This window comes from Anabrus simplex, chromosome 9 (genome assembly GCF_040414725.1).
Source record: "Anabrus simplex isolate iqAnaSimp1 chromosome 9, ASM4041472v1, whole genome shotgun sequence".
Classification (NCBI taxonomy): Eukaryota; Metazoa; Arthropoda; class Insecta; order Orthoptera; family Tettigoniidae; genus Anabrus; species Anabrus simplex.
In genome coordinates, this window is record NC_090273.1 from 167,904,172 (window position 1) to 167,928,466 (window position 24,295).

Genomic DNA, 24,295 nt, shown 5'->3' on the forward strand with positions numbered 1-24,295 from the left:
AGGGTGTGAGCTTAATGCCCAACTCTTAGCCAGGATGTGAGATTAAGGCACCACCCTTAACCAGGGTGGAGGTTAAGGCACCAATCTTAGCCAGGGTGTGAGGTTAAGGCACCAACCTTAGCCAGTTCGTGAGGTTAAGGCACCAATCTTAGCCAGGGTGTGAGGTTAAGGCCCAACTCTTAGCAAGGATGTGAGGTTAAGGCCCAACTCTTAGCCAGGATGTGAGGTTAAGGCACCGCCCTTAGCCACGGTGTGAGGTTAAGGCCCCACTCTCACCCAGGGTGTGAGGTTAAGCCCCGCTCTCACCCAGGGTGTGAGGGTAAGGCACTACTATTAGCCATAATGCGAGGTTAAGGCCCCACTCTTAGCCAGGGTGTGAGGTTGTCACCACCCTTAGCCAGGGTGTGAGGTTACGGCACCACACTTACCCATCGTGCGAGGTTAAGGCCCCTCTTGGCCAGGGTGTGAGGATAAGGCCCCTCTTGGCCACGGTGTGAGAATAAGGTCCCACTCTTAGCCACGGTGTGAGGAAAATGCCCCACTCTTAACTGGGGTAAGAATTTAAGGCCTCACTCTTAGCCAGAGTGTGAGGTTAAGGCACCACCCTTAGCCATGGTGAGGTTACAGTACCAATCTTTTTTTGCTAGGGTCTTTACGTCGCACCGACACAGATAGTTCCTATGGCGACGATGGGACAGGAAAGGCCTAGAAATTGGAAGGAAGCGGCCGTAGCCTTAATTAAGGTACAGCCCCAGCCTTTGCCTGGTGTGAAAAGTGCGAATCCACGGAAAACCATCTTCAGGGCTGCCGATAGTGGGATTCGAACCTGCTATCTACCGGATGCAAGCTCAGGCACCAATCTTAGCCAGGGTGTGGGGTAAGGCCCAAGTCTTAGCCAGGATGTGAGGTTAAGGCCCAACTCTTAGAAAGGATGTGAGGTTAAAGCACCACCCTTAGCCAGGGTGTGAGGTTAAGGCCTGACTCTCAGCCAGGGTGTGAGGTTAAGCCCCACTCTCAGCCAGGGTGTGAGGTTAAGGCCCGACTATTCGCCATACTGTGAGGTTAAGGCCCCACTCTTAGCCAGGGTGTGAGGTTAAGGCACTAACCTTAGCCAGGGTGTGAGGTTAAGGCACCACGTTTAGCCATTGTGTGACGTTAAGACCCCTCTTAGCCAGGGTGTGAGGTTAAGGCCCACTCTTAGCCATGGTGAGGTTACGGCTCCACACATAGCCACAGTGTGAGGTTAAGGCCAAACTCTTAGCCAGGATGTGAGGTTAAGGCACCACCCTTAACCACGGTGTGAGGTTAAGGCCCCACCCTTCGCCAGGGTGTGAGGATAAGGCACCACTTTTAGGCAATTTGTGACGTTAAGACCCCTCTTAGCCAGGGTGTGAGGTTAAGGCCCACTCTTAGCCATGGTGAGGTTACGGCTCCACACTTAGCCATAGTGAGGTTAAGGCCCAACTCTTAGCCGGGATGTGAGGTTAAGGCACCACCCTTAAAAACGGTGTGAGGTTAAGGCACCAATCTTAGCCAGGGTGTGAGGTTAAGGCACCACCCTTAGCCAGGGTGTGAGGTTAAGGCACCAATCTTAGCCAGGGTGTGAGGTTAAGGCCCTACTATTAGCCATACTGTGAGGTTAAGGCGCGACTCTTAGACAGGGTGTAAGGTTAAGGCACCACTTTTAGCCATTGTGTGACGTTAAGACCCCTCTTAGCCATAGTGTGAGGTTGAGGACTCTCTTGGCCAGGGTGTGAGGTTAAGGCCCCACTCGTTGCTACTGTGTGAGGAAAATGCCCCGCTCTTAACCGGGGTAAGAGGTTAAGGCCTCACTCTTAGCCAGAGTGTGAGGTTAAGGCACCACCTTTAGCAATGGTGAGGTTACGGTACCACACTTAACCATAGTGTGAGGTTAAGGCCAAACTCTCAGCCAGGATGTGAGGTTAAGGCACCACCCTTAACCAGGGTGTGAGGTTAAGGCACCAATCTTAGCCAGGGTGTGATGTTAATGCACCACCCTTAGCCTGGGTGTGAGGTTAAGGCACCAATCTTAGCCAGGGTGAGAAGTTAAGGCACCAATCTTAGCCAGGATGTGAGTTTAAGGCCCAACTCTTAGCCAGGATGTGAGGTTAAGGCACCACCCTTAACCAAGGTGTGAGGTTAAGGCACCAATCCTAGCCAGGGTGTGAGGTTAGGGCCCCTCTTGGTCAGGGTGAGAGGTTAAGGCCCTACTATTAGCCATACTGTGAGGTTAAGGCCTCACTATTTGCCAGGGTGTGTGGGCAAGGCACCACCCTTAGCCAGGGTGTGAGGTTAAGACACCACCCTTCGCCAGGGTGTGAGGATAAGGCACCACTTTTAGCCATTGTGTGACGTTGAGACCCCTCTTAGCCAGGGTGTGTGGTTAAGGCCCACTCTCAGCCATGGTGAGGTTACGGCACCACACTTATCCAGGGTGTGAGGTTAAGGCACCAATCTTAGCCAGGGTGTGAGGTTAATGCACCACCCTTAGCCTGGGTGTGAGTTTAAGGCACCAATCTTAGCCAGGGTGAGAGGTTAAGGCACCAATCCTAGCCAGGGTGTGAGGTTAAGGCCCAACTCTTAGCCTGGATGTGAGGATAAGGCACCACCGTTAACCAAGGTGTGAGGTTAAGGCAGCAATCCTAGCCAGGGTGAGGTTAGGGCTCCTCTTGGTGAGGGTGTGAGGTTAAGGCGCTACTCTTTGCGATACTGTGAGGTTAAGGCCCCACTATTTGCCAGGGTGTGAGGGCAAGGCACCAACCTTAGCCAGGGTGTGTGGATAAGGCACCACTTTTAGCCATTGTGTGACGTTAAGACCCCTCTTAGCCAGGGTGTGAGGTTAAGGCCCACCCTCAGCCATGGTGAGGTTACGGCACCACACTTAGCCATAGTTTGAGGTTAGGGCACCTCTTGGTCAGGCTGTGAGGTTAAGACCCAACTCTTAGATACGGTGTGAGGAAAATGCCCCACTCTTAACCGGGGTAAGAGTTTAAGGCCTCACTCTTAGCCAGAGTGTGAGCTTAAGGCACCACCCTTAGCCATGGTGAGGTTACGGTACCACACTTACCCATAGTGTGAGGTTAAGGCACCAATCTTAGCCAGGGTGTGAGGTTAAGGCACCAATCTTATCCAGGGTGTGAGGTTAAGGCCCAACTCTTAGGCAGGATGTGAGGTTAAGGCTCCACCCTTAACCAGGGTGTGAGGTTAAGGCACCAATCTTAGCCAGGGTGTGAGGTTAAGGCCCCACTCTCACCCAGGGTGTGAGGTTAAGCCCCGCTCTCACCCAGGGTGTTAGGTTAAGGCACTACTATTGGCCATACTGTGAGGTTAAGGCCCCACTCTTAGCCAGGTTGTGAGGTTAAGTCACCACCCTTAGCCAGGGTGTGATGTTAAGGCACCACTTTTAGCCATTGTGTGACGTTAAGACCCCTCTTAGCTAGGGTGTGAGGTAAAGGCCCACTCTTAGCCATGGTGAGGTTACGGCACCACACTTACCCATCGTGTGAGGTTAAGGCCCCTCTTGGCCATGGTGTGAGGATAAGGCCCCTCTTGGCCAGGGTGTCAGGATGAGGTCCCACTCTTAGCCACGGTGTGAGGAAAATGCCCTACTCTTAACTGGGGTAAGAGTTTAATGCCTCACTCTTAGCCAGAGTGTGAGGTTAAGGCACCACCCGTAGCCATGGTGAGGTTACGGTACCACACTTAGCCGTAGTGTGAGGTTGAGGCAGCAATCTTAGCCAGGGTGTGAGGTTAAAGCACCAATCTTAGCCAGGATGTGAGGTTATGGCCCAACTCTTAGCCAGGATGTGAGGTTAAGGCACCAATCTTTTTTTTTTGCTAGGGTCTTTTTGTCGCACCGACACAGATAGGTCTTATGGCGACGATGGGAGAGGAAGGGCCTAGGAATTTGAAGGAAGCGGCCGTGGCATTAATTAAGGTACAGCCCCAGCCTTTGCCTGGTGTGAAAATGCGAATCCACGGAAAACCATCTTCAGGGCTGCCGATAGTGGGATTCGAACCTGCTATCTCCCGGATGAAAGCTCAGGCACCAATCTTAGCCAGGGTGTGTGGTTAAGGCACCACCCTTAGCCAGGGTGTGAGGTTAAGGCACCAATCTTAGCCAGGGTGTGGGGTTAAGGCACCAATCTTAGCCAGGGTGTGGGGATAAGGCATCAATCTTAGCCAGGGTGTGGGGTTAAGGCCCAACTCTTAGTCAGGATGTGAGGTTAAAGCACCACCCTTAGCCAGGGTGTGAGGTTAAGGCCCCACTCTCAGCCAGTGTGTGAGGTTAAGCCCCACTCTCAGCCAGTGTGTGAGGTTAAGCCCCACTCTCAGCCAGGGTGTGAGGTTAAGGCCCGACTATTAGCCATACTGTGAGGTTAAGGCCCCACTCTTAGCCATGGTGTGAGGTTAAGGCACTACCCTCAGCTAGGGTGTGAGGTTAAGGCACCACTTTTAGCCACTGTGTGACGTTAAGACCCCTCTTAGCCAGGGTGTAAGGTTAAGGCCCACTCTTAGCCATGGTAAGGTTACGGCTCCACACTTAGCCATAGTGTGAGGTTAAGGCCCCTCTTGGCCAGGGTGTGAGGTTAAGGCCCCACTCTTAGCCACGGTGTGAGGAAAATGCCCCACTCTTAACCGGGGTAAGAGGTTAAGGCCTCACTCATAGCCAGAGTGTGAGGTTAAGGCACCACCCTTAGCCATAGTGTGAGGTTAAGGCCCCTCTTAGCCATAGTGTGAGGTTAAGACCCCTCTTAGCCAGGGTGTGAGGTTAAGGCACCATTCGTAGCCACGGTGTGAGGAAAATGCTCCACTCTTAACCGGGGTAAGAGGTTAAGGCCTCACTCTTAGCCAGAGTGTGAGGTTATGGCAACTATCTTAGCCAGAGTGTGAGGTTAAGGCAACTATCTTAGCCAGAGTGTGAGGTTAAGGCAACTCTCTTAACCAGGTTGTGAGGTTAAGACACCATTTTCAGCCCTTGTGTGAGGTTAAGGCCCCTCTTGGCCATAGTGTGAGGTTAAGGCCCCTCTTCGCTAGGGTGTGAGGTTAAGGTCCGCTCTTAGCCGTGGTGTGAGGTTAAGGCTCCACTCTTAGCCATGGTGTGAGGTTAAGGCCCCTCTTAGTCATCGTGTGAGGTTAAGGCCTACTCTAAGTAGGGTGTGAGGTTATGGCACCTCTCTTAGCTAGAGTGTGCGGTCAAGTCTCCACTGTTAGACAGGGTGAGAAGTTAAGGCCCCACTCTTAGCCAGGGTGTGAGGTTAAGACACCACTCTTAGCCAGGGTGTGAGGCTAAGGCCAAATCTTATCGGGGTGTGAGTTTAAGGCACCTTTCTTAGCCAGGGTGTGAGTTTAAAGCACCTCTCTTACCCATGGTGTGGGGTTAAGGCTCCTCTCTAAGCCATAATATGAGGTTAAGTCTCCACCCTTTGCCGTGTTGTGATGTTAAGGCCTCTCTAAGTCAGGGTGTGAGGTTAAGGCCCCTCTTAGTCATGATGTGAGGTTAAGGCCCCATCCTTGCCATGGTATGAGGTTACGGCCCCAATCATAGCCATGGTGTGAGGTTAAGGCCCCTCTTAGTCATGGTGTGAGGTTAAGGTCCACTCTCAGTCATGGTGTGAGGTTAAGGCCCCCTCTCAGCCAGGGTGTGAGGTTAATGCCCCACTTTTAGCCAGAATGTGTGGTTAAATCTCCACTCTTATCCGGGGTGTGTGGTTAAGGCCCCGCTATTAGCCAGGGTGTAAGGTTAAGGCACCACTCTTAGCCTCGGTGTGAGTGTATGGCCCCTCTTAGCCAGGGTGTGAGGTTATGGCTCCACTCTTAGCCAGGGTGTGAGGTTAAGGCTCCACTCTTAGCCAGGGTGTGAGGTTAAGGCTCCACTCTTAGCCAGGGTGTGCGGTTAAGGCTCTACTCTTTGCCAGGGTGTAAGGTTATAGCCAGGGTGTGAGGGTAAGGCACAACTCTTAGCCTGGGTGTGAGGGTTAGGGCACCAATCTTAGCCAGGGCTTGAGGTTAAGGCCCCTCTTAGCCAGGGTGTGTGGTTAAGGCTCCACTCTTTGCAGGGTGTGATGTTAAGGCACCACTCTTAGCCAGGATGTGAGGGTAAGGCCCCTCTTAGCCAGGGTGTGAGGGTAAGGCCCCTCTTCACCGGGGTGTGAGGGTAAGACCCCGCTTAGCCAGGGTGTGAGGGTAAGGCCCCTCTTAGCCGGGGTGTGAGGGTAAGGCCCCTCTTAGCCGGGGTGTGAGGGTAAGGCCCCTCTTAGCCGGGGTGTGAGGTTAGGGCACCAATCCTTGGCACTGTGTAAGGTTAAGGCACCACTCTTAGCCAGGGTGTGAGGGTAAGGCCCGTCTTAGCCAGGGTTTGAGGGTAAGGCACCACTCTTAGGCGGGGTGTGAGTGTAAGGCTCCACTCTTTGCAGGGTTTGAGGTTAAGGCACCACTCTTAGCCGGGGTGTGTGGGTAAGGCTCCGTTCTTTGCAGGGTGTGATGTTAGGGCACCAATCTTAGCCAGGGTGTGAGGTTAAGGCACTAACCTTAGCCAGGGTGTGAGGTTAAGGCACTAACCTTAGCCAGGGTGTGAGGTTAAGACCCCTCTTAGCCAGGGTGTGAGGTTAAGGCCCACTCTTAGCCATGGTGAGGTTACGGCTCCACACATAGCCACAGTGTGAGGTTAAGGCCCAACTCTTAGCCAGGATGTGAGGTTAAGGCACCACCCTTAACCACGGTGTGAGGTTAAGGCCCCACCCTTCGCCAGGGTGTGAGGATAAGGCACCACTTTTAGCCAGTTTGTGACGTTAAGACCCCTCTTAGCCAGGGTGTGAGGTTAAGGCCCACTCTTAGCCATGGTGAGGTTACGGCTCCACACTTAGCCATAGTGTGAGGTTAAGGCCCAACTCTTAGCCAGGATGTGAGGTTAAGGCACCACCCTTAAAAACGGTGTGAGGTTAAGGCACCAATCATAGCCAGGGTGTGAGGTTAAGGCACCACCCTTAGCCAGGGTGTGAGGTTAAGGCACCAATCTTAGCCAGGGTGTGAGGTTAAGGCCCTACTATTAGCCATACTGTGAGGTTAAGGCGCGACTCTTAGACAGGGTGTAAGGTTAAGGCACCACTTTTAGCCATTGTGTGACGTTAAGACCCCCCTTAGCCATAGTGTGAGGTTAAGGCCCCTCATGGCCAGGGTGTGAGGTTAAGGCCCCACTCGTTGCTACTGTGTGAGGAAAATGCCCCGCTCTTAACCGGGGTAAGAGGTTAAGGCCTCACTCTTAGCCAGAGTGTGAGGTTAAGGCACCACCCTTAGCAATGGTGAGGTTACGGTACCACACTTGACCATAGTGTGCGATTAAGGCCAAACTCTCAGCCAGGATGTGAGGTTAAGGCACCACCCTTAACCAGGGTGTGAGGTTAAGGCACCAATCTTAGCCAGGGTGTGATGTTAATGCACCACCCTTAGCCTGGGTGTGAGGTTAAGGCACCAATCTTAGCCAGGGTGAGAAGTTAAGGCACCAATCTTAGCCAGGATGTGAGTTTAAGGCCCAACTCTTAGCCAGGATGTGAGGTTAAGGCACCACCCTTAACCAAGGTGTGAGGTTAAGGCACCAATCCTAGCCAGGGTGTGAGGTTAGGGCCCCTCTTGGTCAGGGTGAGAGGTTAAGGCCCTACTATTAGCCATACTGTGAGGTTAAGGCCTCACTATTTGCCAGGGTGTGAGGGCAAGGCACCACCCTTAGCCAGGGTGTGAGGTTAAGACACCACCCTTCGCCAGGGTGTGAGGATAAGGCACCACTTTTAGCCATTGTGTGACGTTGAGACCCCTCTTAGCCAGGGTGTGTGGTTAAGGCCCACTCTCAGCCATGGTGAGGTTACGGCACCACACTTATCCAGTGTGTGAGGTTAAGGCACCAATCTTAGCCAGGGTGTGAGGTTAAGGCACCAATCTTAGCCAGGGTGTGAGTTTAAGGCACCAATCTTAGCCAGGGTGAGAGGTTAAGGCACCAATCTTAGCCAGGGTGTGTGGTTAAGGCCCAACTCTTAGCCTGGATGTGAGGTTAAGGCACCACCCTTAACCAAGGTGTGAGGTTAAGGCAGCAATCCTAGCCAGGGTGTGAGGTTAGGGCCCCTCTTGGTGAGGGTGTGAGGTTAAGGCCCTACTCTTAGCCATACTGTGAGGTTAAGGCCCCACTATTTGCCAGGGTGTGAGGGCAAGGCACCACCCTTAGCCAGGGTGCGAGGATAAGGCACCACTTTTAGCCATTGTGTGACGCTAAGACCCCTCTTAGCCTGGGTGTGAGGTTAAGGCCCACCCTCAGCCATGGTGAGGTTACTGCCTCACACTTAGCCATAGTTTGAGGTTAGGGCACCTCTTGGTCAGGGTGTGAGGTTAAGACCCAACTCTTAGATACGGTGTGAGGAAAATGCCCCACTCTTAACCGGGGTAAGAGTTTAAGGCCTCACTCTTAGCCAGAGTGTGAGCTTAAGGCACCACCCTTAGCCATGGTGAGGTTACGGTACCACACTTACCCATAGTGTGAGGTTAAGGCACCAATCTTAGCCAGGGTGTGAGGTTAAGGCACCAATCTTATCCAGGGTGTGAGGTTAAGGCCCAACTCTTAGGCAGGATGTGAGGTTAAGGCTCCACCCTTAACCAGGGTGTGAGGTTAAGGCACCAATCTTAGCCAGGGTGTGAGGTTAAGGCCCCGCTCTCACCCAGGGTGTGAGGTTAAGCCCCGCTCTCACCCAGGGTGTGAGGTTAAGGCACTACTATTAGCCATACTGTGAGGTTAAGGCCCCACTCTTAGCCAGGGTGTGAGCTTAAGTCACCACCCTTCGCCAGGGTCTGATGTTAAGGCACCACTTTTAGCCATTGTGTGACGTTAAGACCCCTCTTAGGTAGGGTGTGAGGTAAAGGCCCACTCTTAGCCATGGTGAGGTTACGGCACCACACTTACCCATCGTGTGAGGTTAAGGCCCCTCTTGGCCATGGTGTGAGGATAAGGCCCCTCTTGGCCAGGGTGTGAGGTTAAGGCCCCACTCTTAGATACGGTGTGAGGAAAATGCCCCACTCTTAACCGGGGTAACAGTTTAAGGCCTCTCTCTTAGCCAGAGTGTGAGGTTAAGGAACCACCCTTAGCCATAGTGAGGTTACGGTACCACACTTACCCATAGTGTGAGGTTAAGGCACCAATCTTAGGCAGGGTGTGAGGTTAAGACACCAATCTTAGCCAGGGTGAGAGGTTAAGGCACCAATCCTAGCCAGGGTGTGAGGTTAATGCCCAACTCTTAGCCAGGATGTGAGATTAAGGCACCACCCTTAACCAGGGTGGAGGTTAAGGCACCAATCTTAGCCAGGGTGTGAGGTTAAGGCACCAACCTTAGCCAGTTCGTGAGGTTAAGGCACCAATCTTAGCCAGGGTGTGAGGTTAAGGCCCAACTCTTAGCAAGGATGTGAGGTTAAGGCCCAACTCTTAGCCAGGATGTGAGGTTAAGGCACCGCCCTTAGCCACGGTGTGAGGTTAAGGCCCCACTCTCACCCAGGGTGTGAGGTTAAGCCCCGCTCTCACCCAGGGTGTGAGGGTAAGGCACTACTATTAGCCATAATGCGAGGTTAAGGCCCCACTCTTAGCCAGGGTGTGAGGTTGTCACCACCCTTAGCCAGGGTGTGAGGTTACGGCACCACACTTACCCATCGTGCGAGGTTAAGGCCCCTCTTGGCCAGGGTGTGAGGATAAGGCCCCTCTTGGCCACGGTGTGAGAATAAGGTCCCACTCTTAGCCACGGTGTGAGGAAAATGCCCCACTCTTAACTGGGGTAAGAGTTTAAGGCCTCACTCTTAGCCAGAGTGTGAGGTTAAGGCACCACCCTTAGCCATGGTGAGGTTACAGTACCAATCTTTTTTTGCTAGGGTCTTTACGTCGCACCGACACAGATAGTTCCTATGGCGACGATGGGACAGGAAAGGCCTAGAAATTGGAAGGAAGCGGCCGTAGCCTTAATTAAGGTACAGCCCCAGCCTTTGCCTGGTGTGAAAAGTGCGAATCCACGGAAAACCATCTTCAGGGCTGCCGATAGTGGGATTCGAACCTGCTATCTACCGGATGCAAGCTCAGGCACCAATCTTAGCCAGGGTGTGGGGTAAGGCCCAAGTCTTAGCCAGGATGTGAGGTTAAGGCCCAACTCTTAGAAAGGATGTGAGGTTAAAGCACCACCCTTAGCCAGGGTGTGAGGTTAAGGCCTGACTCTCAGCCAGGGTGTGAGGTTAAGCCCCACTCTCAGCCAGGGTGTGAGGTTAAGGCCCGACTATTCGCCATACTGTGAGGTTAAGGCCCCACTCTTAGCCAGGGTGTGAGGTTAAGGCACTAACCTTAGCCAGGGTGTGAGGTTAAGGCACTAACCTTAGCCAGGATGTGAGGTTAAGGCACCACCCTTAACCACGGTGTGAGGTTAAGGCCCCACCCTTCGCCAGGGTGTGAGGATAAGGCACCACTTTTAGGCAATTTGTGACGTTAAGACCCCTCTTAGCCAGGGTGTGAGGTTAAGGCCCACTCTTAGCCATGGTGAGGTTACGGCTCCACACTTAGCCATAGTGAGGTTAAGGCCCAACTCTTAGCCGGGATGTGAGGTTAAGGCACCACCCTTAAAAACGGTGTGAGGTTAAGGCACCAATCTTAGCCAGGGTGTGAGGTTAAGGCACCACCCTTAGCCAGGGTGTGAGGTTAAGGCACCAATCTTAGCCAGGGTGTGAGGTTAAGGCCCTACTATTAGCCATACTGTGAGGTTAAGGCGCGACTCTTAGACAGGGTGTAAGGTTAAGGCACCACTTTTAGCCATTGTGTGACGTTAAGACCCCTCTTAGCCATAGTGTGAAGTTGAGGACTCTCTTGGCCAGGGTGTGAGGTTAAGGCCCCACTCGTTGCTACTGTGTGAGGAAAATGCCCCGCTCTTAACCGGGGTAAGAGGTTAAGGCCTCACTCTTAGCCAGAGTGTGAGGTTAAGGCACCACCTTTAGCAATGGTGAGGTTACGGTACCACACTTAACCATAGTGTGAGGTTAAGGCCAAACTCTCAGCCAGGATGTGAGGTTAAGGCACCACCCTTAACCAGGGTGTGAGGTTAAGGCAACAATCTTAGCCAGGGTGTTATGTTAATGCACCACCCTTAGCCTGGGTGTGAGGTTAAGGCACCAATCTTAGCCAGGGTGAGAAGTTAAGGCACCAATCTTAGCCAGGATATGAGTTTAAGGCCCAACTCTTAGCCAGGATGTGAGGTTAAGGCACCACCCTTAACCAAGGTGTGAGGTTAAGGCACCAATCCTAGCCAGGGTGTGAGGTTAGGGCCCCTCTTGGTCAGGGTGAGAGGTTAAGGCCCTACTATTAGCCATACTGTGAGGTTAAGGCCTCACTATTTGCCAGGGTGTGTGGGCAAGGCACCACCCTTAGCCAGGGTGTGAGGTTAAGACACCACCCTTCGCCAGGGTGTGAGGATAAGGCACCACTTTTAGCCATTGTGTGACGTTGAGACCCCTCTTAGCCAGGGTGTGTGGTTAAGGCCCACTCTCAGCCATGGTGAGGTTACGGCACCACACTTATCCAGGGTGTGAGGTTAAGGCACCAATCTTAGCCAGGGTGTGAGGTTAATGCACCACCCTTAGCCTGGGTGTGAGTTTAAGGCACCAATCTTAGCCAGGGTGAGAGGTTAAGGCACCAATCCTAGCCAGGGTGTGAGGTTAAGGCCCAACTCTTAGCCTGGATGTGAGGATAAGGCACCACCCTTAACCAAGGTGTGAGGTTAAGGCAGCAATCCTAGCCAGGGTGAGGTTAGGGCTCCTCTTGGTGAGGGTGTGAGGTTAAGGCGCTACTCTTTGCCATACTGTGAGGTTAAGGCCCCACTTTTTGCCAGGGTGTGAGGACAAGGCACCAACCTTAGCCAGGGTGTGTGGATAAGGCACCACTTTTAGCCATTGTGTGACGTTAAGACCCCTCTTAGCCAGGGTGTGAGGTTAAGGCCCACCCTCAGCCATGGTGAGGTTACGGCACCACACTTAGCCATAGTTTGAGGTTAGGGCACCTCTTGGTCAGGGTGTGAGGTTAAGACCCAACTCTTAGATACGGTGTGAGGAAAATGCCCCACTCTTAAACGGGGTAAGAGTTTAAGGCCTCACTCTTAGCCAGAGTGTGAGCTTAAGGCACCACCCTTAGCCATGGTGAGGTTACGGTACCACACTTACCCATAGTGTGAGGTTAAGGCACCAATCTTAGCCAGGGTGTGAGGTTAAGGCACCAATCTTATCCAGGGTGTGAGGTTAAGGCCCAACTCTTAGGCAGGATGTGAGGTTAAGGCTCCACCCTTAACCAGGGTGTGAGGTTAAGGCACCAATCTTAGCCAGGGTGTGAGGTTAAGGCCCCACTCTCACCCAGGGTGTGAGTTTAAGCCCCGCTCTCACCCAGGGTGTTAGGTTAAGGCACTACTATTGGCCATACTGTGAGGTTAAGGCCCCACTCTTAGCCAGGTTGTGAGGTTAAGTCACCACCCTTAGCCAGGGTGTGATGTTAAGGCACCACTTTTAGCCATTGTGTGACGTTAAGACCCCTCTTAGCTAGGGTGTGAGGTAAAGGCCCACTCTTAGCCATGGTGAGGTTACGGCACCACACTTACCCATCGTGTGAGGTTAAGGCCCCTCTTGGCCATGGTGTGAGGATAAGGCCCCTCTTGGCCAGGGTGTCAGGATGAGGTCCCACTCTTAGCCACGGTGTGAGGAAAATGCCCTACTCTTAACTGGGGTAAGAGTTTAATGCCTCACTCTTAGCCAGAGTGTGAGGTTAAGGCACCACCCGTAGCCATGGTGAGGTTACGGTACCACACTTAGCCGTAGTGTGAGGTTGAGGCAGCAATCTTAGCCAGGGTGTGAGGTTAAAGCACCAATCTTAGCCAGGATGTGAGGTTATGGCCCAACTCTTAGCCAGGATGTGAGGTTAAGGCACCAATCTTTTTTTTTGCTAGGGTCTTTTTGTCGCACCGACACAGATAGGTCTTATGGCGACGATGGGAGAGGAAGGGCCTAGGAATTTGAAGGAAGCGGCCGTGGCATTAATTAAGGTACAGCCCCAGCCTTTGCCTGGTGTGAAAATGCGAATCCACGGAAAACCATCTTCAGGGCTGCCGATAGTGGGATTCGAACCTGCTATCTCCCGGATGAAAGCTCAGGCACCAATCTTAGCCAGGGTGTGTTGTTAAGGCACCACCCTTAGCCAGGGTGTGAGGTTAAGGCACCAATCTTAGCCAGGGTGTGGGGTTAAGGCACCAATCTTAGCCAGGGTGTGGGGATAAGGCATCAATCTTAGCCAGGGTGTGGGGTTAAGGCCCAACTCTTAGTCAGGATGTGAGGTTAAAGCACCACCCTTAGCCAGGGTGTGAGGTTAAGGCCCCACTCTCAGCCAGTGTGTGAGGTTAAGGCCCCACTCTCAGCCAGTGTGTGAGGTTAAGCCCCACTCTCAGCCAGGGTGTGAGGTTAAGGCCCGACTATTAGCCATACTGTGAGGTTAAGGCCCCACTCTTAGCCATGGTGTGAGGTTAAGGCACTACCCTCAGCTAGGGTGTGAGGTTAAGGCACCACTTTTAGCCACTGTGTGACGTTAAGACCCCTCTTAGCCAGGGTGTAAGGTTAAGGCCCACTCTTAGCCATGGTAAGGTTACGGCTCCACACTTAGCCATAGTGTGAGGTTAAGGCCCCTCTTGGCCAGGGTGTGAGGTTAAGGCCCCACTCTTAGCCACGGTGTGAGGAAAATGCCCCACTCTTAACCGGGGTAAGAGGTTAAGGCCTCACTCATAGCCAGAGTGTGAGGTTAAGGCACCACCCTTAGCCATAGTGTGAGGTTAAGGCCCCTCTTAGCCATAGTGTGAGGTTAAGACCCCTCTTAGCCAGGGTGTGAGGTTAAGGCACCATTCGTAGCCACGGTGTGAGGAAAATGCTCCACTCTTAACCGGGGTAAGAGGTTAAGGCCTCACTCTTAGCCAGAGTGTGAGGTTATGGCAACTATCTTAGCCAGAGTGTGAGGTTAAGGCAACTATCTTAGCCAGAGTGTGAGGTTAAGGCAACTCTCTTAACCAGGTTGTGAGGTTAAGACACCATTTTCAGCCCTTGTGTGAGGTTAAGGCCCCTCTTGGCCATAGTGTGAGGTTAAGGCCCCTCTTCGCTAGGGTGTGAGGTTAAGGTCCGCTCTTAGCCGTGGTGTGAGGTTAAGGCTCCACTCTTAGCCATGGTGTGAGGTTAAGGCCCCTCTTAGTCATCGTGTGAGGTTAAGGCCTACTCTAAGTAGGGTGTGAGGTTATGGCACCTCTCTTAGCTAGAGTGTGCGGTCAAGTCTCCACTGTTAGACAGGGTGAGAAGTTAAGGCCCCACTCTTAGCCAGGGTGTGAGGTTAAGACACCACTCTTAGCCAGGGTGTGAGGCTAAGGCCAAATCTTATCGGGGTGTGAGTTTAAGGCACCTTTCTTAGCCAGGGTGTGAGTTTAAAGCACCTCTCTTACCCATGGTGTGGGGTTAAGGCTCCTCTCTAAGCCATAATATGAGGTTAAGTCTCCACCCTTTGCCGTGTTGTGATGTTAAGGCCTCTCTAAGTCAGGGTGTGAGGTTAAGGCCCCTCTTAGTCATGATGTGAGGTTAAGGCCCCATCCTTGCCATGGTATGAGGTTACGGCCCCAATCATAGCCATGGTGTGAGGTTAAGGCCCCTCTTAGTCATGGTGTGAGGTTAAGGTCCACTCTCAGTCATGGTGTGAGGTTAAGGCCCCCTCTCAGCCAGGGTGTGAGGTTAATGCCCCACTTTTAGCCAGAATGTGTGGTTAAATCTCCACTCTTATCCGGGGTGTGTGGTTAAGGCCCCGCTATTAGCCAGGGTGTAAGGTTAAGGCACCACTCTTAGCCTCGGTGTGAGTGTATGGCCCCTCTTAGCCAGGGTGTGAGGTTATGGCTCCACTCTTAGCCAGGGTGTGAGGTTAAGGCTCCACTCTTAGCCAGGGTGTGAGGTTAAGGCTCCACTCTTAGCCAGGGTGTGCGGTTAAGGCTCTACTCTTTGCCAGGGTGTAAGGTTATAGCCAGGGTGTGAGGGTAAGGCACCACTCTTAGCCTGGGTGTGAGGGTTAGGGCACCAATCTTAGCCAGGGCTTGAGGTTAAGGCCCCTCTTAGCCAGGGTGTGTGGTTAAGGCTCCACTCTTTGCAGGGTGTGATGTTAAGGCACCACTCTTAGCCAGGATGTGAGGGTAAGGCCCCTCTTAGCCAGGGTGTGAGGGTAAGGCCCCTCTTCACCGGGGTGTGAGGGTAAGACCCCGCTTAGCCAGGGTGTGAGGGTAAGGCCCCTCTTAGCCGGGGTGTGAGGGTAAGGCCCCTCTTAGCCGGGGTGTGAGGGTAAGGCCCCTCTTAGCCGGGGTGTGAGGTTAGGGCACCAATCTTTGGCACTGTGTAAGGTTAAGGCACCACTCTTAGCCAGGGTGTGAGGGTAAGGCCCGTCTTAGCCAGGGTTTGAGGGTAAGGCACCACTCTTAGGCGGGGTGTGAGTGTAAGGCTCCACTCTTTGCAGGGTTTGAGGTTAAGGCACCACTCTTAGCCGGGGTGTGTGGGTAAGGCTCCGTTCTTTGCAGGGTGTGATGTTAGGGCACCAATCTTAGCCAGGGTGTGAGGTTAAGGCACTAACCTTAGCCAGGGTGTGAGGTTAAGGCACTAACCTTAGCCAGGGTGTGAGGTTAAGACCCCTCTTAGCCAGGGTGTGAGGTTAAGGCCCACTCTTAGCCATGGTGAGGTTACGGCTCCACACATAGCCACAGTGTGAGGTTAAGGCCCAACTCTTAGCCAGGATGTGAGGTTAAGGCACCACCCTTAACCACGGTGTGAGGTTAAGGCCCCACCCTTCGCCAGGGTGTGAGGATAAGGCACCACTTTTAGCCAGTTTGTGACGTTAAGACCCCTCTTAGCCAGGGTGTGAGGTTAAGGCCCACTCTTAGCCATGGTGAGGTTACGGCTCCACACTTAGCCATAGTGTGAGGTTAAGGCCCAACTCTTAGCCAGGATGTGAGGTTAAGGCGCCACCCTTAAAAACGGTGTGAGGTTAAGGCACCAATCATAGCCAGGGTGTGAGGTTAAGGCACCACCCTTAGCCAGGGTGTGAGGTTAAGGCACCAATCTTAGCCAGGGTGTGAGGTTAAGGCCCTACTATTAGCCATACTGTGAGGTTAAGGCGCGACTCTTAGACAGGGTGTAAGGTTAAGGCACCACTTTTAGCCATTGTGTGACGTTAAGACCCCCCTTAGCCATAGTGTGAGGTTAAGGCCCCTCATGGCCAGGGTGTGAGGTTAAGGCCCCACTGGTTGCTACTGTGTGAGGAAAATGCCCCGCTCTTAACCGGGGTAAGAGGTTAAGGCCTCACTCTTAGCCAGAGTGTGAGGTTAAGGCACCACCCTTAGCAATGGTGAGGTTACGGTACCACACTTAACCATAGTGTGCGATTAAGGCCAAACTCTCAGCCAGGATGTGAGGTTAAGGCACCACCCTTAACCAGGGTGTGAGGTTAAGGCACCAATCTTAGTCAGGGTGTGATGTTAATGCACCACCCTTAGCCTGGGTGTGAGGTTAAGGCACCAATCTTAGCCAGGGTGAGAAGTTAAGGCACCAATCTTAGCCAGGATGTGAGTTTAAGGCCCAACTCTTAGCCAGGGTGAGAGGTTAAGGCACCAATCTTAGCCAGGGTGTGTGGTTAAGGCCCAACTCTTAGCCTGGATGTGAGGTTAAGGCACCACCCTTAACCAAGGTGTGAGGTTAAGGCAGCAATCCTAGCCAGGGTGTGAGGTTAGGGCCCCTCTTGGTGAGGGTGTGAGGTTAAGGCCCTACTCTTAGCCATACTGTGAGGTTAAGGCCCCACTATTTGCCAGGGTGTGAGGGCAAGGCACCACCCTTAGCCAGGGTGCGAGGATAAGGCACCACTTTTAGCCATTGTGTGACGCTAAGACCCCTCTTAGCCAGGGTGTGAGGTTAAGGCCCACCCTCAGCCATGGTGAGGTTACTGCCTCACACTTAGCCATAGTTTGAGGTTAGGGCACCTCTTGGTCAGGGTGTGAGGTTAAGACCCAACTCTTAGATACGGTGTGAGGAAAATGCCCCACTCTTAACCGGGGTAAGAGTTTAAGGCCTCACTCTTAGCCAGAGTGTGAGCTTAAGGCACCACCCTTAGCCATGGTGAGGTTACGGTACCACACTTACCCATAGTGTGAGGTTAAGGCACCAATCTTAGCCAGGGTGTGAGGTTAAGGCACCAATCTTATCCAGGGTGTGAGGTTAAGGCCCAACTCTTAGGCAGGATGTGAGGTTAAGACTCCACCCTTAACCAGGGTGTGAGGTTAAGGCACCAATCTTAGCCAGGGTGTGAGGTTAAGGCCCCGCTCTCACCCAGGGTGTGAGGTTAAGCCCCGCTCTCACCCAGGGTGTGAGGTTAAGGCACTACTATTAGCCATACTGTGAGGTTAAGGCCCCACTCTTAGCCAGGGTGTGAGCTTAAGTCACCACCCTTCGCCAGGGTGTGATGTTAAGGCACCACTTTTAGCCATTGTGTGACGTTAAGACCCCTCTTAGCTAGGGTGTGAGGTAAAGGCCCACTCTTAGCCATGGTGAGGTTACGGCACCACACTTACCCATCGTGTGAGGTTAAGGCCCCTCTTGGCCATGGTGTGAGGATAAGGCCCCTCTTGGCCAGGGTGTGAGGTTAAGGCCCCACTCTTAGATACGGTGTGAGGAAAATGCCCCACTCTTAACCGGGGTAACAGTTTAAGGCCTCTCTCTTAGCCAGAGTGTGAGGGTAAGGAACCACCCTTAGCCATAGTGAGGTTACGGTACCACACTTACCCATAGTGTGAGGTTAAGGCACCAATCTTAGGCAGGGTGTGAGGTTAAGACACCAATCTTAGCCAGGGTGAGAGGTTAAGGCACCAATCCTAGCCAGGGTGTGAGGTTAATGCCCAACTCTTAGCCAGGATGTGAGATTAAGGCACCACCCTTAACCAGGGTGGAGGTTAAGGCACCAATCTTAGCCAGGGTGTGAGGTTAAGGCACCAACCTTAGCCAGTTCGTGAGGTTAAGGCACCAATCTTAGCCAGGGTGTGAGGTTAAGGCCCAACTCTTAGCAAGGATGTGAGGTTAAGGCCCAACTCTTAGCCAGGATGTGAGGTTAAGGCACCGCCCTTAGCCACGGTGTGAGGTTAAGGCCCCACTCTCACCCAGGGTGTGAGGTTAAGCCCCGCTCTCACCCAGGGTGTGAGGGTAAGGCACTACTATTAGCCATAATGCGAGGTTAAGGCCCCACTCTTAGCCAGGGTGTGAGGTTGTCACCACCCTTAGCCAGGGTGTGAGGTTACGGCACCACACTTACCCATCGTGCGAGGTTAAGGCCCCTCTTGGCCAGGGTGTGAGGATAAGGCCCCTCTTGGCCACGGTGTGAGAATAAGGTCCCACTCTTAGCCACGGTGTGAGGAAAATGCCCCACTCTTAACTGGGGTAAGAGTTTAAGGCCTCACTCTTAGCCAGAGTGTGAGGTTAAGGCACCACCCTTAGCCATGGTGAGGTTACAGTACCAATCTTTTTTTGCTAGGGTCTTTACGTCGCACCGACACAGATAGTTCCTATGGCGACGATGGGACAGGAAAGGCCTAGAAATTGGAAGGAAGCGGCCGTAGCCTTAATTAAGGTACAGCCCCAGCCTTTGCCTGGTGTGAAAAGTGCGAATCCACGGAAAACCATCTTCAGGGCTGCCGATAGTGGGATTCGAACCTGCTATCTACCGGATGCAAGCTCAGGCACCAATCTTAGCCAGGGTGTGGGGTAAGGCCCAAGTCTTAGCCAGGATGTGAGGTTAAGGCCCAACTCTTAGAAAGGATGTGAGGTTGAAGCACCACCCTTAGCCAGGGTGTGAGGTTAAGGCCTGACTCTCAGCCAGGGTGTGAGGTTAAGCCCCACTCTCAGCCAGGGTGTGAGGTTAAGGCCCGACTATTCGCCATACTGTGAGGTTAAGGCCCCACTCTTAGCCAGGGTGTGAGGTTAAGGCACTAACCTTAGCCAGGGTGTGAGGTTAAGGCACCACGTTTAGCCATTGTGTGACGTTAAGACCCCTCTTAGCCAGGGTGTGAGGTTAAGGCCCACTCTTAGCCATGGTGAGGTTACGGCTCCACACATAGCCACAGTGTGAGGTTAAGGCCAAACTCTTAGCCAGGATGTGAGGTTAAGGCACCACCCTTAACCACGGTGTGAGGTTAAGGCCCCACCCTTCGCCAGGGTGTGAGGATAAGGCACCACTTTTAGGCAATTTGTGACGTTAAGACCCCTCTTAGCCAGGGTGTGAGGTTAAGGCCCACTCTTAGCCATGGTGAGGTTACGGCTCCACACTTAGCCATAGTGAGGTTAAGGCCCAACTCTTAGCCGGGATGTGAGGTTAAGGCACCACCCTTAAAAACGGTGTGAGGTTAAGGCACCAATCTTAGCCAGGGTGTGAGGTTAAGGCACCACCCTTAGCCAGGGTGTGAGGTTAAGGCACCAATCTTAGCCAGGGTGTGAGGTTAAGGCCCTACTATTAGCCATACTGTGAGGTTAAGGCGCGACTCTTAGACAGGGTGTAAAGTTAAGGCACCACTTTTAGCCATTGTGTGACGTTAAGACCCCTCTTAGCCATAGTGTGAAGTTGAGGACTCTCTTGGCCAGGGTGTGAGGTTAAGGCCCCACTCGTTGCTACTGTGTGAGGAAAATGCCCCGCTCTTAACCGGGGTAAGAGGTTAAGGCCTCACTCTTAGCCAGAGTGTGAGGTTAAGGCACCACCTTTAGCAATGGTGAGGTTACGGTACCACACTTAACCATAGTGTGAGGTTAAGGCCAAACTCTCAGCCAGGATGTGAGGTTAAGGCACCACCCTTAACCAGGGTGTGAGGTTAAGGCACCAATCTTAGCCAGGGTGTTATGTTAATGCACCACCCTTAGCCTGGGTGTGAGGTTAAGGCACCAATCTTAGCCAGGGTGAGAAGTTAAGGCACCAATCTTAGCCAGGATATGAGTTTAAGGCCCAACTCTTAGCCAGGATGTGAGGTTAAGGCACCACCCTTAACCAAGGTGTGAGGTTAAGGCACCAATCCTAGCCAGGGTGTGAGGTTAGGGCCCCTCTTGGTCAGGGTGAGAGGTTAAGGCCCTACTATTAGCCATACTGTGAGGTTAAGGCCTCACTATTTGCCAGGGTGTGTGGGCAAGGCACCACCCTTAGCCAGGGTGTGAGGTTAAGACACCACCCTTCGCCAGGGTGTGAGGATAAGGCACCACTTTTAGCCATTGTGTGACGTTGAGACCCCTCTTAGCCAGGGTGTGTGGTTAAGGCCCACTCTCAGCCATGGTGAGGTTACGGCACCACACTTATCCAGGGTGTGAGGTTAAGGCACCAATCTTAGCCAGGGTGTGAGGTTAATGCACCACCCTTAGCCTGGGTGTGAGTTTAAGGCACCAATCTTAGCCAGGGTGAGAGGTTAAGGCACCAATCCTAGCCAGGGTGTGAGGTTAAGGCCCAACTCTTAGCCTGGATGTGAGGATAAGGCACCACCCTTAACCAAGGTGTGAGGTTAAGGCAGCAATCCTAGCCAGGGTGAGGTTAGGGCTCCTCTTGGTGAGGGTGTGAGGTTAAGGCGCTACTCTTTGCCATACTGTGAGGTTAAGGCCCCACTATTTGCCAGGGTGTGAGGGCAAGGCACCAACCTTAGCCAGGGTGTGTGGATAAGGCACCACTTTTAGCCATTGTGTGACGTTAAGACCCCTCTTAGCCAGGGTGTGAGGTTAAGGCCCACCCTCAGCCATGGTGAGGTTACGGCACCACACTTAGCCATAGTTTGAGGTTAGGGCACCTCTTGGTCAGGGTGTGAGGTTAAGACCCAACTCTTAGATACGGTGTGAGGAAAATGCCCCACTCTTAACCGGGGTAAGAGTTTAAGGCCTCACTCTTAGCCAGAGTGTGAGCTTAAGGCACCACCCTTAGCCATGGTGAGGTTACGGTACCACACTTACCCATAGTGTGAGGTTAAGGCACCAATCTTAGCCAGGGTGTGAGGTTAAGGCACCAATCTTATCCAGGGTGTGAGGTTAAGGCCCAACTCTTAGGCAGGATGTGAGGTTAAGGCTCCACCCTTAACCAGGGTGTGAGGTTAAGGCACCAATCTTAGCCAGGGTGTGAGGTTAAGGCCCCACTCTCACCCAGGGTGTGAGGTTAAGCCCCGCTCTCACCCAGGGTGTTAGGTTAAGGCACTACTATTGGCCATACTGTGAGGTTAAGGCCCCACTCTTAGCCAGGTTGTGAGGTTAAGTCACCACCCTTAGCCAGGGTGTGATGTTAAGGCACCACTTTTAGCCATTGTGTGACGTTAAGACCCCTCTTAGCTAGGGTGTGAGGTAAAGGCCCACTCTTAGCCATGGTGAGGTTACGGCACCACACTTACCCATCGTGTGAGGTTAAGGCCCCTCTTGGCCATGGTGTGAGGATAAGGCCCCTCTTGGCCAGGGTGTCAGGATGAGGTCCCACTCTTAGCCACGGTGTGAGGAAAATGCCCTACTCTTAACTGGGGTAAGAGTTTAATGCCTCACTCTTAGCCAGAGTGTGAGGTTAAGGCACCACCCGTAGCCATGGTGAGGTTACGGTACCACACTTAGCCGTAGTGTGAGGTTGAGGCAGCAATCTTAGCCAGGGTGTGAGGTTAAAGCACCAATCTTAGCCAGGATGTGAGGTTATGGCCCAACTCTTAGCCAGGATGTGAGGTTAAGGCACCTATCTTTTTTTTTGCTAGGGTCTTTTTGTCGCACCGACACAGATAGGTCTTATGGCGACGATGGGAGAGGAAGGGCCTAGGAATTTGAAGGAAGCGGCCGTGGCATTAATTAAGGTACAGCTCCAGCCTTTGCCTGGTGTGAAAATGCGAATCCACGGAAAACCATCTTCAGGGCTGCCGATAGTGGGATTCGAACCTGCTATCTCCCGGATGAAAGCTCAGGCACCAATCTTAGCCAGGGTGTGTGGTTAAGGCACCACCCTTAGCCAGGGTGTGAGGTTAAGGCACCAATCTTAGCCAGGGTGTGGGGTTAAGGCACCAATCTTAGCCAGGGTGTGGGGATAAGGCATCAATCTTAGCCAGGGTGTGGGGTTAAGGCCCAACTCTTAGTCAGGATGTGAGGTTAAAGCACCACCCTTAGCCAGGGTGTGAGGTTAAGGCCCCACTCTCAGCCAGTGTGTGAGGTTAAGGCCCCACTCTCAGCCAGTGTGTGAGGTTAAGCCCCACTCTCAGCCAGGGTGTGAGGTTAAGGCCCGACTATTAGCCATACTGTGAGGTTAAGGCCCCACTCTTAGCCATGGTGTGAGGTTAAGGCACTACCCTCAGCTAGGGTGTGAGGTTATGGCTCCACTCTTAGCCAGGGTGTGAGGTTAAGGCTCCACTCTTAGCCAGGGTGTGAGGTTAAGGCTCCACTCTTAGCCAGGGTGTGCGGTTAAGGCTCTACTCTTTGCCAGGGTGTAAGGTTATAGCCAGGGTGTGAGGGTAAGGCACCACTCTTAGCCTGGGTGTGAGGGTTAGGGCACCAATCTTAGCCAGGGCTTGAGGTTAAGGCCCCTCTTAGCCAGGGTGTGTGGTTAAGGCTCCACTCTTTGCAGGGTGTGATGTTAAGGCACCACTCTTAGCCAGGATGTGAGGGTAAGGCCCCTCTTAGCCAGGGTGTGAGGGTAAGGCCCCTCTTCACCGGGGTGTGAGGGTAAGACCCCGCTTAGCCAGGGTGTGAGGGTAAGGCCCCTCTTAGCCGGGGTGTGAGGGTAAGGCCCCTCTTAGCCGGGGTGTGAGGGTAAGGCCCCTCTTAGCCGGGGTGTGAGGTTAGGGCACCAATCTTTGGCACTGTGTAAGGTTAAGGCACCACTCTTAGCCAGGGTGTGAGGGTAAGGCCCGTCTTAGCCAGGGTTTGAGGGTAAGGCACCACTCTTAGGCGGGGTGTGAGTGTAAGGCTCCACTCTTTGCAGGGTTTGAGGTTAAGGCACCACTCTTAGCCGGGGTGTGTGGGTAAGGCTCCGTTCTTTGCAGGGTGTGATGTTAGGGCACCAATCTTAGCCAGGGTGTGAGGTTAAGACCCCTCTTAGCCAGGGTGTGTGGTTAAGGCTCCACTCTTTGCAGGGTGTGAGGTTAAGGCACCACTCTTAGCCTGGGTGTGAGGTTATGGGCCCACTCTTAGCCAGGGTGTGAGGTTAAGGGCCCACTCTTAATCATGATGTGAGCTTAAGGCCCCTCTTAGCTACGGTATGAGGTTAAGGCCCCAATAATAGCCATGGTATGAGGTTAAGGCCCCAATAATATCCATGGTGTGAGGTTAAGGCCCACTCTCAGCCAGGATGTGAGGTTAAGGCTACACTCTTAGCCAGGGTGTGAGGTTAAGGCACCATTCTTAGCCAGGGTGTGAGGGTACGGCCCTACTCTTAGCCAGGGCGTGGTGTTAAGGCCCTACTTTCATCCAGGGTGTGAACTGAAGGTGGGACACTTAGCGGAGCCCTCCTAGTAGATGGGGCCTGTAGCAGGTTATTCTTAGAGGATCGAGTCTCCCGGGCGCATGTGGAATTGCATTGCGCCGAATCGCTACTAAGGAATTCCATACTTCCCAGTTCAGCGCACTTCGGAGCAAGTATTAAACCGATTAAATATCACTTGAGAAGAATCTTGGGTAACTCATTTTATTGTCGTGATTAATTTTTAAGATGTTGTACAACAAGGCTACCATCCTCTAATACCACTAACCGAAGTGAAGAAATGAAAAGCATCCGACACTTCGGAAATGAAGTTATCGGCCAAAGAAAGAGAAGGGGCGCGATGGGCGTGAAAATGAATGACTCGCTAGTTCTTGGGGTCGGAAAAGAACAAGCGTTGAACAAGAGAGGTCGTGCAAGGTAGATGAAGGTGTGGAGTCTGGCAGAAGTATGTTGAAGCAATACCAAAGCTCATATAAAGGGCCGCCAACACACGCTCGCAAGAATGAGATCCAGTGGGGCCCCTTTTAGTCGCCTTTTACTACAAGCAGGGGCTACTGTAAGTGTTATTCTAGCACCCCCACTGATAGCTGAGTGATCAATGTTCCTACTAAACGCCGACGAGAACACACACGCTTTGTACTTGCCTTCTCAATTTAGTCTTTGTTTACATTAAATGGGCACTGAGGCTTGAATGCAGTGGCAGCCACCTACACGACTATGTGGCTG

At 52.8% G+C, this 24,295-nt stretch overlaps 1 protein-coding gene across 9 annotated transcripts in view; it reads right to left on the reverse strand.

Moving 5' to 3' along the window:
- LOC136881194 (protein turtle) overlaps positions 1-24,295 on the reverse strand; it is an 850,346-nt gene that overhangs the window by 652,062 nt on the left and 173,989 nt on the right. The window lies entirely within an intron of this gene.